This window comes from Lissotriton helveticus, chromosome 1_1, assembly GCF_964261635.1.
Source record: "Lissotriton helveticus chromosome 1_1, aLisHel1.1, whole genome shotgun sequence".
NCBI lineage: Eukaryota > Metazoa > Chordata > Amphibia > Caudata > Salamandridae > Lissotriton > Lissotriton helveticus.
In genome coordinates this window covers 1,464,503,876-1,464,516,096 of record NC_136057.1, presented here as the reverse complement: position 1 = coordinate 1,464,516,096, position 12,221 = coordinate 1,464,503,876, and the positions used below count along the sequence as shown (strand labels likewise).

The window sequence follows — 12,221 nt, the reverse complement described above, 5'->3', positions numbered from 1 at the left end:
ACAGAGTAGTTAGTAAAGTAAGTAAAGTCCACATTTGTAAAGCGCACAATCACCCGTAAGGGTCTCTAGGCGCTGGGGGCCGTCTGGAAGATTAAGCGAGCCATTGCCCAGAGTCACATGGTGCTGCTGAGCTACCCTGCCGCCGGAGCCGGGGATCGAACCGTGGTCCCCAGATTCCAGTTAGAAGTGTTCCTTCTGGAAACCCAGCACGTACAGGCTAGGATTCTGCACTTAACACTTGAAATTAAGACTTTTATGGTGGCACACAGAATTCCTCTTTTCCAAACTCTGTTCTGATGTCTTTTCTAGGTTGAAGTGTTAATTCTGCCTTCTTTCAGTTTTTATACACAATACCATGAGGATGGTAACACTCTTATTTAGAAATTCAAATGTTTATTACCTAAACACCAGCAAAATGGCTCTCTAAATTAACATGCGCCACTATCTCTTTGGTACTCTGAAGGTCACAAGTTTGAATTTTGGCAAGACAGGCTCAGCCTCCCACCCTTTCAAGGTCAGAAAATAGATTAGCATGCAAGTCTAGTCTCTGGCCATAAGTACCACCTAAATTCAAAGCTACATTTTTCCTTTACTATTTCTGTTTTAAAAAGCTGGTAAGAACTAAATTATTTTCAATAAAAATTACTACATTTGTTTGACTACATGCATTTTTCTTAAATGGAAAAATAAAGTTTTTACACTACCTATACATTAACTATTTCAAGCCCAAGTGCTTCTATGCAGGAAACATTTCCCAGCTCACTGGTTTTCACTGCACTCTAATGGACTCAGATTTTTTTCATGTGGTATGTTCTTCCCCCTAGATAATGGGGTTCTAGCTAGACACTGAAAGCACGTTCTTGCGGGTCATGGACGGGACAATGGACCTAGCCCTGCAGGTAGGTCTACTTGCATATTAGAAGACCTAGGTGGTCGACGGTGTGATTGTATATTGGCAAGCATGGCCACAATGGTCGCCAAGAGGGACATCACTTGTAGGAAAGTGCCCCTTTTTGTCATGTTCACCCCCACTTTTTGCTCAACAATACTCATGTTTTCGACTGGAAGTGCACTGGAAGCCTGCTAACCAGGCCTTAGTGTCAATGCGATTTCCCAAACCAAGGTAAACTGGTACAATTGTGATACAATTAGCACACACTGTAGCACCCTTGTAAGTCCCTAGTAAATGGTACCCACTGATGTAGGTAGCTGCATCTCTAAATAGCACACTAAAACTAAGTACACGCTATAGAAAGTCCAGGAACCCCATAATGGTTTACAGGACTTTCTTCAAGAATTCCAAGTGCTCTATTTTGTGGCAATGTGGTCGAGCAGCTTAGGCTAATCAAAGGGGAGTGTTGAGCATTTGTTATGCACACAGTCAATAAATGAGACACACTCAAAGAAATCCGACACCAATTAATAAAATAACTGTGAGAAGGTGGCTCTATATATATACTGGACAATAAGGCAGTACAGTGTGTATAGAGTCCACAAACCCCAAAGGTTTAACAGAGGTTAAAGTCAGAACTGACCTTACACTCCAAAGTGGTATCTTGGTCGAGCAGTAAGGCAGTACTAGATGACAGTGTAAAGCATTTGTTGCACAACCTCAGTCAGAAAAAGGTTTCACACACTCAAGAACTGAACTCCAGGCCAATTGTTATTGTATCCTTAGATATAGTTGTTTTATTTTTAGAACCAACAGTTGTAAAAAAATATACTTTTCGAGGTATGAGTACTCTCAGGTAAATACTTTGCAGAGGAGAAATAAGTTTATACACACAATGATCACAGGTTAGCTAATAGCAATACAGTTCTGCAACACACTCTAGCATTGAGCTCAATGGTTTTCATAAGAAAAATTACAGTTGATTACTTTATGGATTACTTTGGTTGTTCCAGGACTAGATCTTGGAATCAGTCCTGGGGTCTAAGCTGAAACCAGATTAGCAAAACCGTTTTAGTTATAGTGATGATTTTTCCTGAATATAAAGCAGTTTTAAAAGTTCACACTTAGAAACTTTTTGAGGTGGTTCTTACAATGGTATTCAATGGGAGGAAATTCAGGTTACAGGTAAAGTACGATCACGTTACTTTTGTAACCCAGCACTAGATTCCTAGGGCCAGCACTGGGGGCCTAACTCAAAACAGGTAGGTAATTGCGTTTCAGTATGTCGTACGATTTTTAAAGAATATTTGCAGTTTTCAAAAGTGGGCACTTAAAAGAGATTTCATAGAAAAGCAGACAATGGGTTCCTATGGAGAAATTACAGGTTATTAGTAAACCCGCTAGGGATTACTTTTGCGGGTCAGTACTGGGCTGACCAGTACAGTACTGGCTTCTCTCCTGATCCCAGGTGAGTACTTTCAGATTCGGACTTTGGCTGATTTTATAGGAATATTTTCAGTTTTCAAAACTTCGCACTTAGAAATTTTTCGAGTAAAGGTGGGTCAATGTTATCCAATGGCAGGTAAGTGAATTACTGGTTTCCAGGCGAGTACTTGGTTGATGAAGTCAATGTTCTGGGCATAGACTCAGGGGTCCCCCAGGGTCAGGTAGGTACAGTTAGTTCACCCTCAGCGGCACAGGGGCTGCCGGGTGCAGAGGTAGGTAGGCCCAATGATATCCAATGAGGGGGAGGGGGCCTTCGGTTGGTGGCTGCTGCCTCGTAGGCCACACGGTTGTGGGAGCTGGGCTCCTGGTCACTTGCTCAGGGCAAGGGGGGAAGTAAGTTAGGACAGAGAGGTCGCAGCCAGCGCCACTCGGGCGTCTAGGTGCAGGGTGCTTTTGAGCCGTCGGGCGCTCAATGTTATCCAATGAGGATCTTGCAAAAGGGAAAAAGGCTGCAGGCTCGGGGACGGAGACTCTCCAGGGGCGACCAGCACTTCGAGGGGTAAGTTGGGATCTTGGAGCACAGGTAGGTACCCCAAAGGGAGGCACATGGGGCTGGAGGGCGCTGGGGTGTCTTTGGGTGTCGGAAAAGCTTGCCCTCGGCTGGTCGCGGTTGGGGTGGCCCCTGGTTCTGAGTCTGCAGGCGTCGGCTGGTTTGTCGAGGAGGGTCTTTGGGCACTGGACTTCGGGTCCCAGTCGCCGGGGGGACGTCCTCGCGGTCTTGGTTCGGGTTGGCCCGGCCCGGGCTCGGCGGGTGCAGAGCGGGCTGGTCCGGAGCTTCCTGGCTGGCACCAGGTGTGTTGTTGTGGTAGCAAAGCCTCTGCTGGAGGGAGTCCCAATCGTCGAGAGAGTCACGGCAGGCAGGTCCTCTGGGTGTCCTAGGGTCACTGTCTGTTGAGGTCGCCGGGTTCAGGCAGGAGCAGGTTCCAGGATCAACAGGCCGGTAGGGCTGGGGCCAAGTCAGTTGGTGTTGTCCTGTTGTTAGCAGCTGCGCGGCGGGTCTTCTTCTTTATCTTCTTGCTTCTTTTTCTATCGGGATCTGAGGAAGGAAGGTTCAGGGAGCCCCTAAATACTGAATTTAGGGGCGTTACAGGTAGGGCAAGGGCAGGGACCAATGGGTCCCTGTCCCGGGGTGAGTACACCCCCTGACCTGCTCCTCTCCTGTGGGAGGGGGGCAGGAGCCTAGCTGGGATTGGGTAGGGCTCCCCATCTACAAGATGGCCGGGGCCCGGGGTCGTGCTTTACCTCGCCTCTTCCACCTGAGGGGTGGAGTTGGCCCAGGTTGGCACACCCCCCTTCGTGGCGTGGCTTTTCCCGCCAGTCTTCCCGCCAAAGTGGGGGGTGGGACTGGTGGGGGGGCTGATTGCTGGGAACAGCAAATGGTCTGGAGAAGCTCTCAGAGGCGGTATGCCTTTGAAGCTTCCCCCCTGTCCATCCTGGGGGAGGAGACATAGCACCTCGCCCCGGATGTGCTTTGTTGCAGACCCAGGATAGCGGGGGGCTCTCCTCCCAGGGGTCCAGCAACATGTCTGCTGGGTGGCAGCCTCTGCAGCCACTCAGCCCAGACGTGGATTGTAGGTTCGGATTTTGGAGGGCATCTCTAAGATGCCCTCTCGTGCATGTTACATTAAATCCCACACTGGCATCAGTGCGGGTTTAATGTGCTGAGAAGTTTGATACCAAACTTGTCAGTCTTCAGTGTAGCCATTATGGTGTTGTGGAGTTCGTAATGACAACCTCCCAGCACCATATACTCTTAATGGCATCACTGCACTTACAGCGCCCAGGAATGGCCCTGCGTACTGTAGGGGCACAGGGCTCATGCACCCATGCCTTCACCTCTGGCATAGGGCACCCAGCTCGAGGGGTGACTGAGGTATGCCGGTTCTGTGGGTAGGGCACACAGGGATGTGTGCCCTGTCGACTCTGGTTTTGGTTCTGTTCTTAGGCACTCATCCTGCCAAGGCAGTGTGTGGGTGCCAGGGTACAGGGCCCCTGAGGATGGCACAATCAGTGCTGCAGTCCTCAGGGGTCTTCTCTGGTCACCATGCCCTGGGTACCATTTACTAGGGGCTGACAGGTAGCCAGAGATGCCAATTGGGTATTTCGTTTCTGTACAGTTTTAGGGAAGGAACACAGGCCCTAGGTACCTGATTGGCAGGGACCCAGGACACACTCAGTCAAAGCACATCAGCAGTTCAGAAAAAAGTGGGGGCATAACAAGGCAAGAAAGATGGCACTTTCTCACAATAACACAGATATTTATATTATTTTAGGCACCAAGATCTTCGTGATCAGGTAAGTACTTTTAAATATAGGTTTTCAGCATTTAAATAGACAATACTGTATTTGCGGTAATGTTAACCTATAAGGGAAACATACACTCCATAGGACCACTTGTCAACGACTTACAGGATTGCTCTTCAGGACTTATGGTAAGTAGGGACCAAGGTCCAAGACAGCACCAACAGGTTATCTCGGACAGCTCTGGGGCATCTGGGTGCAGAGGTACTTTTTGGTTTTGGGAGATCTTCTGTCCCACTTGTGCTTCTTTGTTCATTTGGATATCCCCACAGTAGTGCTTAGTGAACAAGTGCCCTGAAGACCATGTTGCAGCTTGGCAAATGTCTTGAAGTGGTGTGTTAGCTAGAAACGCAATTGTCGCTCCTTTCTTCCTTGTTGAGTGAGCATGAGCTGCTCCTTGTAACTGTTGCCCAACTTGTTTGTGGTATAGTTGAATGGTTTGTGCAATCCATCATGCAACGGTATTCTTGGTGACAGGTCGTCCCAAGAAATGGCTTGCGAAGGAAACAAAGAGTTGCTTTGTCTTTCTGCACTCCTTTGTCCTTTCTATGTAGTGCATCACCGCCCTTCTGGCGTCCAGTGTGTGCAGTGCTCTCTCTGTGCTTGTGGTTGGTTTTTGGAAAAAACTAGGTATTTGGATTGCTTGGTTGATGTGGAACAGACACCCTATTTGGCATGAAGTGTGGGTCTGTTCTCATAACAATCCTGTCATTGTGTATTAGCAGGTAGGGCTCTTGAAGTGTTAGCGCCTGCAACTCACTTACTCTCCGTAGTGATGTGATAGCTACTAAGAAGACCGTTTTTAGTGCTAGCATGTGCAGTGTAACCTTGTGCATGGGCTTGAATGGTGCCTTCATCAATTGGGTCAGCACTACGTTGAGGTTCCATGCTGGTGCTGGCATTCGGTTTGGAGGTGCGATTCTCTTCGTCCCTTCTAGGAATCTCTTTACGACTTGGGAGGTGAAAAAGCTTTTCCCAGTTTCTCCTCTAGTGTAAGCCACAATCTCAGGGAAGTGTACCCTTAGGGATGAGTAGCTTAGTTTGCTTTGCAGTAGATGTGTTAAGTACTTTAGCACCGTTGACTCCCTTGTAATCTTTCTTTGCAGTTTCTCTTTAATGCACCATTCTGAGAATCTCTTCCACTTTCCTACTTAGCATTTTCTTGTGGAAGGCCTTCTTGCCTCCCTGAGCACTGACATTGTGCTCGCCGGTAGCTTGAGATGTGGAAACTCTAGATCTTCAGGAGCCATGCCGCCAGGCTGAGGCTCTCTGGCTCTGGGTGTAGCACCCTTCCGTTCTGCATTGATAACAGGTCCCTTCTCTTTGGGAATTTGTGTGCTGGTGCTTGCGCCATCTCCACAATTTGCGAGAACCAGGACTGTCTGGCCCACTGAGGTGCTATTAGTATCAGTGACATGTTGCTGATCCTGCATTTGCTGAGTACCCTGTGTATCAGTGGGATTGGGGGAAAAGCATATGCAAATGTCTTTGACCAACTTATCCATAGCGCATTCCCTTGTGACCGGTGGTCTGTTGTCTGGATGCGAAGTGTTGGCGTTTTGCATTTTGGTGTGTTGCAAATAGGTCTATATGCGGTGTACCCCACTTCCGGAATACCTTCTGTAATTCCTGTTGGTTGATCTCCCATTTGTGAGATGCTGATGCCTGTCTGCTGAGTCTGTCTGCCTCCATGTTGTCCTTCCCTGGGAGATATATTGCTAGTAGGTCTATCTTTAGTGGGATGGCCCATGTCCATATCTCCTGTGCTAGCCTCGAAAGCGCTACTGGCTGTGTTCCTCCATGCTTGTTGATGTAGAACATGGTTGTGGTGTTGTCTGTCTGGATTAACACCCTGTTTCCGTACAGCTGCTTCTGAAAAGCTTTCAGGGCTAGGAACACTGTTTTTAGTTCCAGGTAATGGATGTGCTTGACCGCATCTTGTTGCGACCACAGCCCTCTCACCTTGAGCTTGTGCATATGCGCGCTCCACCCCAGCTGGGATGCGTCCGTTGTGATGGTCACTGTTGGGAGTTGGTTGTGTGAATGGTTTCCCCTGTGATATGTTTTGTTTGTTCCACCACGCTATTTCCTGATGCACTGCGTATGTGACAACCACTAGATCCTCCCAACTCCCGGTTGCCTGTGACCATTGCTGTTATATCCATTCCTGGAATGGCCTCATGTGTAGTCGAATATTTTGGACTAGGTGAATGCAAGACGCCATCACTGCCATTAGCCTGCTCACCGTCCTCACTGTCAGAACTTGCCCCTTGCGGTAATGACGTGTTTCCTTCAGTATCCCTAAAGTTCTCTTCCTGCTGGGGAACAATTTGGCCTGTATAGTATCTATCTCTGTCCCCAAGAATATCTTGATTTGCTCTGGCTCTGTTGACGATTTCTCCCAATGAATCGAGAAACCCAGTCCCGTCAGTGAGAGTATGACCTGCTGGATGTGAAGTTTGCATTCATCGTACGAACTTGCCTTCACGAGCCAGTCGTTTAGATAGGGGTATACGTGTATCCCTTGCCTTCGTAGGTGTGCTGCAACAGCTGCTAGGCATTTTGTAAACACCCTTGGTGCGGATTTCAGGCCGAATGCCAGTACTGTGAACTGGTAGTGGCTTTAGTTGATCCCAAACCTTAGTAGTCGCTTGTGTTTGTGATTGATGGGGATGTGTAAGTATGCGTCCTTTAAATCTATGGTAGCCTTGAAGTCTCCTTGCTGTATTTGTGGTATTACCTCCTGTAGTGAGGTCATCTTGAATCTTTGAGTCCTTACGAATTTGTTTAGGAACCTTAGATCAAGTATAGGTCTTAGTGTTTTGTCCACCTTTGGGACCAGGAAGTAGGTTGAGTACGTCTTTTTCCGGCGATTCGGCGTCGAGATCTTCCCATTCCACATCTTGTGCCTCAGAGGATGTCGAGTCCCGGTAGGATTGCAAATCTTCGTCACCTTCTCCCTCGAAATAGTAGTCCTCTTCTCCCAGTTCCTTGACTGGTTCTGGTGTTTTCGGCAGTTTCGCGTCTTCGTCGTCCCTTTCAACCTCGACCGCGGGTTTTGGCGGGATTGTGTATTGACTCATCTTCTCGTCTAAGTCTTTCTTCCGCTGTAGGATGCTCGCAATTTCGGCCTCAAGCCTCCTCTTCTTCCTCTCCATCTCGGGAGCATGTTCGGCATCGAGGGTTGGAGCGCTTCTCTTCGAGGACGTCGATGTCAGTACTTTTTTCTTCGGCGCCGAGGTATCCTCCTTGAGGGCAACCTTCGACGTCCTTTTGAGGGTATTCGCCAATTGGGAGTCCTTTTCGAAGGATCCGCTCGGCTGACTGTCCCTGTTGGCTGTTGCTTTCGTTGAATGTTTTGGCGGCAGAGCTTCCTTCGAGGACTTAGCTTCACTTTTACGAGTGTTGCTCGGGGCTTTTGCTACACTCTTTCGAGTGTCGCTTGGATGTTTAGGGTCGACGACTCCCTTACCTCCTTCGACATCTTCTTATGGACTTAGACGACCGTGCAGTCCTCCAGTCCTTCTGCGATGCTGTCCTCTTCTCGACTGGAGAGGCCCAAGTCTTGGAGTGATGGAGGTGGCCCCTGCATGTTGTGGTTCGCCCTTCTCTGCCTCTCCCTTACTCTGAGGGTCTTGGGTTCGAACGCCGAGCACACGTTGCAGTCTTCGCTGCTTTGGTTGAACGGCAGGCAGAGGTTGAAAACTGAATGTTGATCCTTCTGGGCGTACTTGTGGTGGCAATTGGTGGCAATTGGTGCAAAACTTGAATGGTGTTCTGTTCATCCCGGCGCTCAGAGAGCCTCCTGAGAGTGCATTCTCCGTCGAACGTCGATGTTTTGTTCTTTATACTTCTCCCTCGTTGCTCCGGGTACCTGACCTGCAGTCTGGTGAAGTTGAAAACTTGATTATTTGTCGAATATCTTCGATTTTGCTTGAATTCCTCCTTCAAAACTCGAACTCCTCGGCAACGATCCAGACCCAACAGCGGAAAAAAGAATCTAAAGATGGGGACCATAGGTGGGAGCTTCCGCAGGAAGCGCGTCGACATGCGAAGGACACCAAATGGTGGGATGTCGACGCCCACCTGGGCCACAAAAAAATAAACAAGCATTTGCAATGCAACAGGTCTCGCATTTGCGAGAGTTAGAGCTATTGGCATTGTAAATGGTAATATCTTTTACCCCTGTGTTTTGTTTGGGGTGCCTTAGGGAAGGTTTGAGCTATTGGTGTTGCAAGTAATAATGCAACGCTAATAGCTCAAGCTCTCGCAAATGCGAGACCTCTTGCATTGCAAATGTTTGTTTTGTCTGGGATTACCAGGGAAACCCTGGCAGTCCCAAGCAGAAGCACAAATGAAAGACTTTACAGTTTTGGAGAAAACTACTGCTTTTGGAGTTTGTTTTTGTAAAACTGTTGCTGTAACGTTGCGTTGTACTTGTCCCAGCAGAGCAAAGCCTCAGGACCTTCGGAGGAGCTCTTGTGGTCGAGGTCTCCCAGAGAGCTCCGCCTGGCACACACAGATCTCTCATTCGGGAGGGGGGGGGGGCTCTGTCCCTGGGCACCAGTGCATGGATGAATGGATGGATGAGTGTAAACAACAGGCAACCAGGTCAGGGAGTGCAATGTAGAGCGCCACACTACAATGACACCACTGCTCTCTGAAGGTGAAAGGTAGCCATTAGGGTGCAGTGAAAGAACTAACAGGTAATGGAATGTAAACAGGTTTCCTTGTCAGCAATAAACTTTCCATGACTTTAGGAGAAGCACAAACTGCCCTTCTGGCCTGATACATTCTCTAGACAACCAATTCTCCCCCCCCCCCCCCAGACACTCTCTCTCACAGCGCCCTGCCGACCCCACCATACCTGTCAGACGTGGGAAGAAAGTCATCCCAGCTATGCGGCCTGCACTGCCACCGGCTGAAAGCTGCACCTGGGACCCGCTTCTTGTTGCCTCAGGGCAAATGATTCACGGAGCCGTCTCTCTCTCTTAACCCCTTCCATGGATGTCACCTGTGCAGAGCAGAGACAGCCGCTGACCGGTGAAGCAACGCTCTCTGACCTTCACCTGTGCCAGCCCTCTCCTCGCCTGTCACCCACGCAGAGCTGTGAGGAGCTGTGCTACAGGGCTGTAGCGGGCTGAGCCGCCGGATCATGTGAAGGAACTCCCCATCAGAGCTGTGCAGAGGGAGCTGTGCCGCCGGCTCCTGTAAACGGACACTCTATCAGAGCTGTGCAGAGATGTACACCGGCCTGTGCAGAGCAGTGCCGTCGAAGCACAAACTGCCCTTCTGGCCTGATACCTTCTCTAGACTTCCAATGCCCCGCCCCCCACAAACACACACACACACACACACACACACGCTCTCTTTCACAGCGCCCTGCCGTCCCCACCATACCTGTCAGACTTGGGAAGAAAGTCATCCCAGCTATGTGGCCTGCACTGCCACCGGCTGAAAGCTGAGCCTGGGACCTGCTTTTACAGGGACAGTTATTCCCATTGTTTCACTCATGAATTCACATTCAGAGTAGGGTTTACATTTAGAAGACGTAATGCGAGACTGGAACATCAGGACAAACCCTGATGCAGTCTCACCTGCCAGGCAGTGTGTAATGTGTAGAAAAGTGCAGGGCCACAAAGATAAGCCGAATGCTGGGGTTATCGAATGCCAAGGCAGCCTAGCCTTGCTTCATCACCACCCTACTCTTCCTTTTTCAATAGCGTACTGTTGAAGCTTCTTTTTCATTCCTTCTTTCTACCTAGATTTCTATGTTGCCATGTTTCTGTTCCTTTTATGCCTCTCTCTTTTGTTACCTTTCAAAATCTTTTAATGAAAAATAAATTGCAGAGTCCGAAAAGGGTGCCGGTACCAGAAAGCACCGGCCCAAATTAAGCACTGTTTGTAGGTAAGGAAAATGCTACTTACCAGTATGCATCTGTTCTTGGCATGTAGAGCTGCAGAGTCGTACACTTTTGCAATAGATCGCCACCTGGTGTTGGGCTCGGATGATTGCAGGTTGTTGTCTTCTTGGAAGAAGTCTTTGTAGTCACGAGATAGGTGACTCCTCCCTTGGACAATACTGCGCATGGTCATTGACTCCATCCTCAGTTTGTTTTTCGCCATGATGGGAAATGATTGAGTTAGTAGAAATAAAGAGAAAGGATGTCCATGCGTGTGCATCTAAGTAAGATGAGTACTGGAACGGACACAAGTCCCGGTGAGGCGGGAGGGCATATACGACTCTGCAGCTCTACATGCCAAGAACAGATGCAACGATTGTGCAGCAGTGTCTCCCCTAGCGGTGGTCGCTTGCATCTGTTGCAGCATACTGAAATTGTGTTTTAAGGACAGCTTGGCCTACTGCAGCTTGCTGCTTGGCTTGCACATCAACACAATAGTGTTTAATAAATGTGTGTATTGTAGACCATGTTGCTGCCTTGCATATGTCCTCTAGTGGTATATTTCCTAAGAAAGCCATAGAGGCTCCTAGTTTGCGAGTGGAGTGCGCTCTAGGAGGAACCGTTAGTGTTACGTTCAGCTTTTTGGTAGCATATTTGTATACACTTTACAATCCACCTGGCAATTCCTCATTTAGAGATGGGATTGCCTTTGTGTGGGGGAGAGAAAGATACAAATAATTGTTTTGTCTTTCTGAAGGACTTAGTTCTGTCTGTGTAGTATAACAGAGCTCTTCTAACATCTAAGGTGTGTAAAGCCCTTTCTGCAACAGAGTCCGTTTTTTGGAGAAAAAAAACTGGTAGCTCTACTGAGTGGTTAAGGTGAAAAGGAGTGATAACTTTTGGCAGGAATTTAGGATTTGGCCTAAGAACCACTTTGTTAGGATGAATTTGAAAAAATGGTTCTTGTATTGTGAATGCTTGTATTTCACTAACTCTTCTGAAAGAGGTGATGGCAACAAGGAAAGCAGTTTTCCATGTTAGGAATTGCAATTCACACTTGTGTAAAGGCTCGAAAGGGGGTCCCATAAGTCTTGTAAGGACCACGTTTAGGTTCCATACTGGAGCAGGTGGTAACCTAGGTGGGATTATCGTTTTAATCCCTCCTTAAACGCTTTGATTGCAGGTACTCTAAAAAGAGATAGATGTTGTCTATTTTGTAAATAGGCTGCAATTGCTGCCAGATGCAGGCGTATGGAAGAGTAAGCCAAATTGGACCTTTATAGATGTAAAAGGTAACAAATGATATTTTGTATGGAAGCATCCAGTGGGTCAATGTGATTATTGTTACAATATATTGCAAATCTTTTCCACTTAGCGGCATAACATGCTCTGGTAGTGGGTCGTCTAGCTTCTTTAATTATGTTCATACAGTCTGGTGGTAGGTTTAAGTAACCAAACTCTAAGACTTCAGGAGCCAGATCGCCAAATTCAGTTGGCTTGGTTCTGGGTGTTTTATTTCTCCATGGTTCTGTGTTAATAGGGATGGCGTGAGCCGTAATTTTTGATGTGGAACCAGTGAGAGATCTAGTAGTGTGGTGAACCACGGCTGATGTGCCCAT

General features: G+C 48.1%; 1 protein-coding gene across 3 annotated transcripts in view; it reads right to left on the bottom strand.

Annotated features, from left to right (window-relative positions):
* The window catches only part of ANKRD52 (ankyrin repeat domain 52), a 387,356-nt gene that overhangs the window by 62,605 nt on the left and 312,530 nt on the right, over positions 1-12,221 (bottom strand). The window lies entirely within an intron of this gene.